Raw genomic sequence first — 9,865 nt, forward strand, 5'->3', positions numbered from 1 at the left:
CCTGATTCAAGCGCAAGAGCTCCGGCGTCTTCAGGCGGCAGGAAGAGCTCCGGCGGCTGTGGTCGAGGAGGTGAGGAATCTCCTATTCCCTTTCTCCTTCTCCTTCTCTTCTTCTTCTCTCTCTTCACTTGAGTCCCCTTTGTGTAGAATGAGGGCTCTATTTATAGTTTTTCTGGAGTGGCATAGCCCGTAAATAGGCGTGAGATCAAGGGCGAATTGGGAGTGGTTTGAATGGACGGCCGATATCGAATCCTTTGATCATGCACCATTCGTTGGTCATTTGAAGGCCTTAATGATGTCAGAATTTGATGATCTTGGGCTCGTTGGATTCATCTCGTCGAGCCGTTCGATTTGAGTATAAGCTCGTCAAAATCGGAGATCATTTGGTAACTCAAATTGCGGTTTGAACCTTCCAACAGCGCTTTGAGCTCTTGATTCGGACTCATTTGGGCTCGGATTGGGTTGATCTTAGTGTCGTTCGGTTCGTATTTCCGAGACGCTCAGTTTGACTGTAAGCTCGCTGAAATCGGAGTTCATATGCTCCCAAAATTAATTTTTGAAGTTTCTGAACTGATTTTGCCTCGAGATTTGTGCCCAATCAAGATAATTTTGTGATGACGTATCACTCTTATCAAAAACTTTTTTTCATCGCTCAAATTTAATAAAAACATTCGAAATTAAAAGCAGCCAAACTCAAGTCCATTCGACTAAGTGACGGTTCATCCGTTCATTCGAGAAGGTTGTTAAATAAAATTGTAAATATATAAGATTCAGAGGTGGAACGTGTAAAAAAAAATTAAAAATTAAAAAAAGCCATTTAACCTTTCAAAGCTACAGTTTGTTTGCGGTCGAATTTCGCTTTCTAAGGTCCTCCGACTTCTACTACCAGTCCACCACAATACCTTCTTGATTATTCATCATAAAATAAAGAGAAAATCATAATAATGATCATTAAGAATATATAAACTGAAATGCTAATCATAATTAATAATAATATCCCATCAATAGAGGCTAAGATCAACAAGATGGCCATCCCGTTTCTGAAAACAATCGAAGGGACCATAGTCGACAGGTGATGGTGATCGAAGGGACTGTAGTTAATAGTAGACGGAGGTCAGATGGATCATAGTCGGAGGGCGATGTTGATCGGAGGGATTGCAGTTGGCGGGTGATGGCGGTCCGAGGGACTGTAGTAGGTGGGTGACGGAGGTCGCAAGGACCGTAGTCCGCGGACAATAGTGGTAAAAGAGTTGTCAGCAGTCAAAGGGATCGTAGTCAGCGGGTGATGGTGGTCAAAGAGACCATAGTCCGGAGGCGATGGAAGTCGAAAGGATCATAGTTGGCGGACGATGATGGTCGAAAGGATTGTAGTTGGCAAGCGACAGAAGTCGGAGGGACTATAGTCGGCGGGAGATAAGAGGTCGGAGGAACCGTAGTTGGCGGACGACGGTGGTCAAAGGGACAATAGTCGGCGAGCTACGATGGTCAATGGGACCTTAGTCGATGGGTGAAGGTGGACGAAGGGACCATAATCCGGAGGTAACGGAGGTCAAAAGGCGGGTGATAGTGGTCGGAGGAACTGTAGTCAGAGGCGACGATTATTAGAGAGATCGTGTGGTGGTCTGGTGGTGGTCGTCTGTCAGACGACGGTTTGACAGTAGTCGGCGACTAGGTGGTGGCCTGAAGATAGTAGGGCAGAAGTTCGACAATGGTCGACAACCAGGCGATAGTCTGGAAGCGATCTGCTGCCGGGCGATGGTCCGACAATGATTTGGCGAAAGGTCAGCAATATTCGGGTGGAAGTCCAACGACGATCAGAGGACAGGTGGAAGTCCGATTGTAGTAGGTGATCGGGTGGTGGACCAAAGACGGTTGGACGGAAGTCCGACAATGATTAACAGATGTGGAAGTCCAGGGTGGTCTGCGGCCGGAAGGTGGTTTGACGATGATTGAGAGGAAATCTAACAGCGATCGGCTACCAGGTGGAAGTCCAGTATTAGTCAGTGGCCGGAAGATAGTTTAGTGGCCGTCGACGACCAGGTGGAAGTCTGATGCCCGATGGTTGTTTGACGATGGTCGGGTGGAGTGCGGTGGAAGTCAAAGGAGATTCTTGAATCCTCAGAGTTCTCTCCAATCTCCAACAAAAGATCGAAGCTCCAAGCCCTCCTCATGTAGAGAGTGGAGTCTATCTATAGATTTTTTAGAGTGGCTTGCCTCATAAATATGGAGAAGATCTGGATAGATTTGAAGTGCTTTATCGAATGACCCATATTGATCCCCCTGATCATAGAGCAATTTGCAAGTATTCATCTGCCTTACTGATGTCGGAATTCAACAATCTTGAGCTCTCTGGATTTGTCTCGCAGGGACGCTTGATTTGACTATAAGGACGTCATATTTGGATATTATTTGGTCATCCAAATTAGCCTTGAAACTTCCAAATAAGCTTCGGGCTCCCAATTTCGGTTCAAATCGGACCGATTTTAGTGTCGTTGGGTTCGTCTCTTCCATACATTCAATTTGATTATAAGTTTGTTGAAATTGGAGTTCATATGATCCCAAATTTAATTTTGAAAGTTTCCGTCTTAAATATGCCTCGAGATTCATGCTCGACGGTGACGATTTTTGGTGGCGTATCAAAACGTAAAAATTTTCATAATTCAATCATTTAATGAAAGATAAAAATTTAAGGAAAATATTCTTACTACCTATTTGAGGTTTCTTTCAAATTCTGAAAGCTAGTTCTGCATAAAAGCATTACATGACTCAAAAAGGTTTTCTCTCTTTATTGTGTCTGCTCTTGTTTCTTTTATTTGGAGAGAAGAAATTAACGGAGTTTCTGATAATTGTCAATCGACTGGTAAGTCCATTGCTGCTTACAGAAAAGGAGGGAGAATTGGCAGGCTTAAAACTATGAGCAATCTATGAGCTGCTCAAGACATAGAGGTCTGGAATCTTAGCCATGTCGGTCTTTTGCCTGAGTTGCAATTATGTTCAGTGCCTTTATCTTGTTATGTTCAATTTGTGCAAAAGTTATACCAGGTTGAAGATGAAGACTTTAGGCTTCGTTAGTGACGGCTTTCTTATTGCTTCATAAAGCAGCTTTTTAGTATAAAAATTAAAAATTTATACTAGAAAGCTCCTTTAAGAAGTAGAAAGAAAGTCGTCCCAAACGAAACCTTAATTGCATGGGAATTGTAATATTCTTGAAGTGTTTAGAATTTCAATTTTTTGCTACAAAATATGAAGTTATGTAGGTCTATATAACATTTTTTTTAATAACTGGGCAAGACTTAGAACATAATGTTAAAGCTTAGGTTTCATTTGGGACAGTTTTCTTACTGTTTTTTAAAGCACTTTTTTAGTATAATTTTTATACTAAAAAATTGTTTTAAGAAACAATAAAAAAACTCTCCCATTTAATAGGTTGACAGTGATGCCCACCACTAAGTTGATTCAATTTTTGTTTGGGACAACTTTCTTACTGCTTATTAAAGCAACTTTTTAGTACAAAAATTAAAATTTTTGTACTAAAAAATTATTTTAAGAAGCAGTAAGAAAGCCGTCCAAAACGAAACCTTAGATGTTGCGAGAAAAGATTGGTGATACTAAGTATTGATTCATAACAAACATGGTTGCACTGATAAATAAAAACCCATTAGTTATCTGTTATGTTTCGTTTGAAGTGGTTATGAGAAGCAAATAGATGGGGGCTGAAGATAACGGAGGTTTGCTCTAGTTTTTTCTTCTATTAAGGACATTACCATATGTAACTAAGTAAATATGAAGTATTATTATGATGAGATTTCTCATTTTATGCAGACAAAGTGCAGAGTGAATGATTAATATGTGAAACACTATGATGCATATATACGGCGACACGGATACGACATGACACAGATATGAGACACATTAATTATTAAAATATAGGACATGGACATAGATTGAACACAATATTATAGTTTTATATTTTAAAAATAGTGTATAAAAATTAAATAAGTATAATGTTAAAAATAATTTTAAAATAATAAGTCATTTAACTAGAATTTGAGCTTAAAATGATTAATATTAGGATTTCGAGAGTCGGGCGTCGATGCCATTTATCAGTCATCTAGAGGAGATGATAATGTTGTCAAGAGTCAGGCATTGATGCTATGCAAAAAATATTGGGCGTCAGTGTTAAGAGGACATTTATCGTCGATGTTGAGAGCACGTTGGTCGTTGATATTGAGACAGTGTTGGAAAAAGATGAGATGTCAAATTGTGTGTGTAGAAATTGCTAGCATTGAGCATCAAATTTGTATTTAAGATACGCCTTTTAAAAAAATTATAAAATATTTAAGATACGCATGTCCAATTTACATTTAACATTTTTTTTAATCGGACACATTTTTGGTGTGTGCAATACATGTCAGAGTGTCGGACACATGTCATGTTGGATATGTGTCAGACACTACACTCCTCTTTGAGGAGAACTGGAGAATTGTCAGTGCATCATAGGTGAAACACTAAAACACCTATCAAGAATGTTAAAAATCATCATATAAACAATAGTTTGAATAACTTGTGTGAAGCATGATATGCATTATCTGCTTGCATTCCAGTAGAAAACAGTAGACGTAAATGTTTCAACTTTTGGAGGAAAAAAAACTTTTATTTCCTGAAACTAACAAATAACACAAATCATTTGTGCTAAAAAATTTGATCAATGTCAACTAAATGGCATGCTTAACAACATTAAAATGTATTAAACACAGGTTCCTAAAAATGGACAAGCAAGACTTTGTTTGGATAGATGAGAATCTGAGATCAGAACATTTTACATGCTGTGTCGACGAGTCAGAATCATCTTTAAGCTGGATGCTTCTGCTTAAAGATCTAAATAGAACCAGTGTCCTTTGAAGAGTTTTAGCTTTAGAATGGACGAAAAAGGTTAGTACTTAGATTTCATCCCCCATAAGAAACACTATAAATCATGTGACCACAGAAGGCATCAAATAATGCAGAAAGAATAAAAAAGAATGATATAATGGACAATTACATCAGAAACGGCTAGGAGAGTGGATCTTCAACATGAAACGATTCAAAATGTCGTAACTTCCGATTCTACAAGGAGGGACGGTCGTGGAAGGTGGAGTCGAACGGCAAGGGAGGAGGCGGCTTCGGGTGGCTTCAACGGGTTGGATCAGGCAGGAGTTTCTTGCGGCAAAGATAGAGGGTATCGGCTGGGGAGGTGAAGCCGAAGGAGGGAGCTTGGGCAAGGGAGGCGCCGGCCAGGTAAGAGCTCTCGGCCTCTCTCTCTCTCTCTCTGTCTTTGTCTCTCTGTCTCTCTGTCGACGGGAGGTTGGAAGAGCAAGGAAGTCGGAGAGGGAACCGAGAGGCGTCGAGCGTGGAGAAGAGGGAGATCGGGATTCCAGAGAGTGTCGTGTGTTTTTGCGAATGGGGCAGAGACAGGCTTGGGATCGGTATTTAACGACACGAGCAGTCGTTCGATCGAGGCGAGTCGCTGGTTTTGCGCAGGAAACACGGAGAAACGACGCGAGCGGCGCCGAATGCACAGTAACTTCAACGGGATTCCTGGATTCGTCGAGTCCGAGGTTTGCGGGATATGCGGGATTCATTAGAGCATATGTATGATTTTTTGTTTCTTTTTTTGACATTATACAGAGGTCAACAGTTGCTCATATCAGATATGAGAGATGAGGGAGAGAATGTGGAGTGGTTGACCAAAAAGGAAAAGAGACAGTTATTTTCACCTTATTAGGCAGAGTACCTAATGTGGGAAAAAAGATGGACAAGTTGAACAGGAGGCTGGAGTTGTGAGCGGCGCTGATGGGTCAATGATGGAGGCAATGTGGAAGTCATCATAGACGTTTTAGTTGATGAATGTCGAGTAGATAAATGAAATGATTAACAGTGGTGAACAGAAGTGAATTTTTAATGATTAAAATTTTGAGTGGCTTGTGAGCAAAAGTGAGGATTAGGTGCTAGATAAATAAATAGTAAAGATTTGAGCATGTGATGTATGTAAATCCTTTTTTTTTAACTCCCTTAATTTTAATCTTTAAGTGAAAGAGTAATGATACACCCCCAAGTAAATTTACATGTAGGAGTTGTTTGATACACTTCCCCAAATATGAATTATTTAGGAGTGAATCGTTACTTCTAAGTGGAATAGATTGCCACGGAGAAACATTATTTTAAAAAGCTTATATTGTCTATACAATGATGGAAACATTGACAATTCTTGGAAAAATGCATGATTGGAAGGGAAGTTGACCAAATCGACTTTGATAAATGCCTAAAAAGTATTTTCAAATTAATACCATGTATGATCACAGACGTCATGACCCATGCACTGGATAATAGTTGTTTCAACTCATTTTATGCACCTATTAAGATTCGTCCAAGTGTCAGGAATAGTTGAATTCTAAGCCCAGACCTTTTGCTTCACTAGGCAACTAGATTCAAAATGTGGCCTAGGAAGGGCCAATTTAATGTCAAACTATAACACCTATTGAATCCATACACAATTGTACTTGTTCTGACCCGATATGGTAAAAAGCAATGAAGTGAAACTTTTGCATTCATGTCTTTACATGTGTATGTATGTATGAGCATGTTTGAATCTGTTTTAAAGTAGGTCCCGGGGTTTGTGTGCAGGCATGTAAAATCTGAAATTTTTCCCTTGGGAACTCTGCGACATTAAGTTCTCTAACAAAATTTTAGAAAATGAACTAACACTGCGGTGTTGTGCTCTCCAACAGATAGCTCTGCGGCGCTAGGTCAAATTTTTATAAAAAATATCCAAATCCATTTCATTTCATTTTTATCAAAAATATTAACCCCCTTTAGCCGGATAGGGAGAGAGGGAAAATCCTTGTAAGAGAGTCAACTTTTTGTGCCTCTAGTCCATTTACTGTTGTCGCCCCAATTCAGGAAATTGTCCTGCTTGAGGAAGGTTGCATTATGCCAATCTAAATTTTTAAAAATAAAGAAAATTTGGAATTTTCCTTATTTAATTTAAAATTTCATATTACAAAAACAAGGATAACTTTGTACCCATAAAACTTTCACCATGTAACTTTCGATATGTCGCACAGCTAGTTATTTTAGACATTTAGGTATTTTTTTGAAAAATTTAAACAGGATTGTTTAAAAAGTGAGCTATTTTATTAAAATTAGAAAATAATTTTAATCCAAAAAAAAAATGTAGTAGTACAATTAAAGTTTCAAAATAGTGTTTTGTACAATCCCTATGTGGGCTCCTAAAATTCGCGCCCCGGCCTCCTCTGTGCTTTTAGGGGAGTTTTAACAGACTAAGTTCTAGGGTAAATTTTGGGAAGGCATATTAGGTTTGTAAATAAGACATTACTCAAATATTTCACCCTCATTTTGCAAGTACTTTATGATCTAAGTTCTGGTTTATTATAGGCGCAAGCCTCTATAGTTAGTTACCCCTCCTGATGACAAGAGAGAATTTTCGATTAAGGCTAGTCATTAGTAAGATACATAAAGATGTGTATCTAGCATATAGTAACAACATGGATTGGATATTGGAAGTTTGAAGATTTGATATTTAAAATTAGAAGCTTCACCATCTTGCACTTAAAGCGGATGGTGGGGGAATGGATGATGGACCCGATCAAGATCCCATGGTTCTATCATCCCGGGCCATCATAGTCCATAGTCTACTTAGACAGAGGAGGTAGTCGAACCAACAGAGGACTTTGTGCCCTATCGATTATATAATATTGATTCATATATCAATGGTTTGATGTCATTGGGGAGCATACGAGCTCTGGTCATGACTGCAATTTAGTGGTGCTATTTGGCAGCAAACCAACCCGTTTAGAGGGGCCCGATCATAACCGTTTAACCACGGTACCATTTGGCGGCAAAACCGTCAGTTAGAGGACACATGTCACGTTCTTACTAGCATGAGATGGTTTGAGAATGAATCCTAGTGATATTCTCGACCGGACACTAGCTCTTTGTGAGCTAAAGTGATTTTTAGATTTGTTCACCTCGGCAAACTGTTGTGGAGGGTAGATAGATTTTGCTTTAAACGTTTGATGATTGATTTCAATTTTAAATATTTTGGACTTTGGAATTTTGGATTTTTCAATTTTCGGATTTTGGATTTGGTGGGTGTTTGAGTGGCATTTGGAATATTTAGAATTAACCCCTACACCTGAGTTTTTTTTGTCAACACAACCATCATCGAGGTGTATGGGGTTACTTCCATTTGTGGATTGAACCTTGTCGACTATGTAAATTTGCCATCAGAGGATCGAGTTCTTTGTCGGTTGTATATTTTTATCGATGAATCTTTCTTATCAAGGGCCTTAAAGGCCTAATATGAACGCATTAATTAAATATATCGGTCGATATCACGACCGTATGTCTGTTTAACAGTTTGAGCCATGTCAAATTCTATCCCGTCACATAGAAGGATTGGACTCGAGCTTAAGTTCATTTCTCGACCCACACAACATCCCTAGACATCACATGTGTACCAATAACACGCTCGCCGGTGCCCATGCTGGTGTATAATTGCATATACACTTCTTTATGTTTGTGTTTATACGTATTATAGTGCATGTGCGCACAATATTTGTCGAGTCTTATATGACAGCTCATAGAAGCTCATGCTTGTCGTAGTCTTTTTGTAGTTGCCCGTAGGTGATATATTGAGTGCACAACGGGTCATCTATAGAGGCTCGTAAGCACTTATGCACACTGTATATTTTTCACCATTACATGTGAATTATGTGCAATAATCAGCATAAGCTTAGAGGACCACTCGTTCATCATGACAGTCGCAAGCCTCAATAATCTTATCCACTCTTGACATTCAGAACTTGGTTGGATCGAGACTTACTCGCTTTAGGCCTGAAAATACTAATTTGATCTGGCTTTCTCTTCCCAAAATTCATATAAAAATCAACAAGTAATTCCTGATTATGCCATCATCATCATTTTATATTGTTGGCTTAAATAAAGAGCCAATCATTTCAATCTTGGATGTTTGTACCCTTACTGATGTCCTATACGTCGAAATCAAGGGCTACCACTTTGAATTGACAACTACAACAATTGAAGACACATCATACCGACCAGGAGAACCATGCGACATATTCGGTTCTCTGTTATTTCTTGATATGCATGCATGAAAGCTGAATTCAAGAACATCTAGTTCATCAGCAAGGTATGAAGTCTAATTCTCTCTACAACAATCTTTTTATGATATTAGAGCCAAAATAAGACTCATGACATTCATATTTGAAGGTCCTCCTGCTTGTTTACATCATGACTTTGAAAACCTCTATGAGCATTAGTATAAAGGTTGCTCCTTCGGCCGGATGTTCACCTACTCCTCCATAACTTAAATTTTTTATGTATTCCATTAAAAATGTAATCATAGTTCAACTAGCACTTGACAATCACCTCACGTGGAGGTCTCAAACGCTTAAGATGTTTCGAGCAAATGGATGTGAAGGTCATTTGGATGGCACAATTGCTTACCCTTCTTGAAAGATAAGTACTGCAGCTCGTGAAGCAATTCCTAATCTTCATTATTCCAATTGGATGCTTGTTGATCAAAATCTCACAGTCACAGTATTTTCCACAGCCTTTGCATCATTGATGCCTTATACTTTTAACCTTGAATCATGTGCTAAAATATAGAATACAATTGATAAAATACTTAAATCTACCAACTGTTCCCGCATAATTCAGTTGAAAAATGAATTGCATCATATATCAATAAATAATAAAACTACGTAGCAATATTTATCAGAAATTAAATTGAAAGTAGGCACTATAATTGCTGCAGGGTGTCCTTTGGATCCCAAAGACATTA

This window comes from Dendrobium catenatum, unplaced genomic scaffold (genome assembly GCF_001605985.2).
Source record: "Dendrobium catenatum unplaced genomic scaffold, ASM160598v2 fragScaff_scaffold_377, whole genome shotgun sequence".
In the NCBI taxonomy this organism is placed as follows: Eukaryota; Viridiplantae; Streptophyta; class Magnoliopsida; order Asparagales; family Orchidaceae; genus Dendrobium; species Dendrobium catenatum.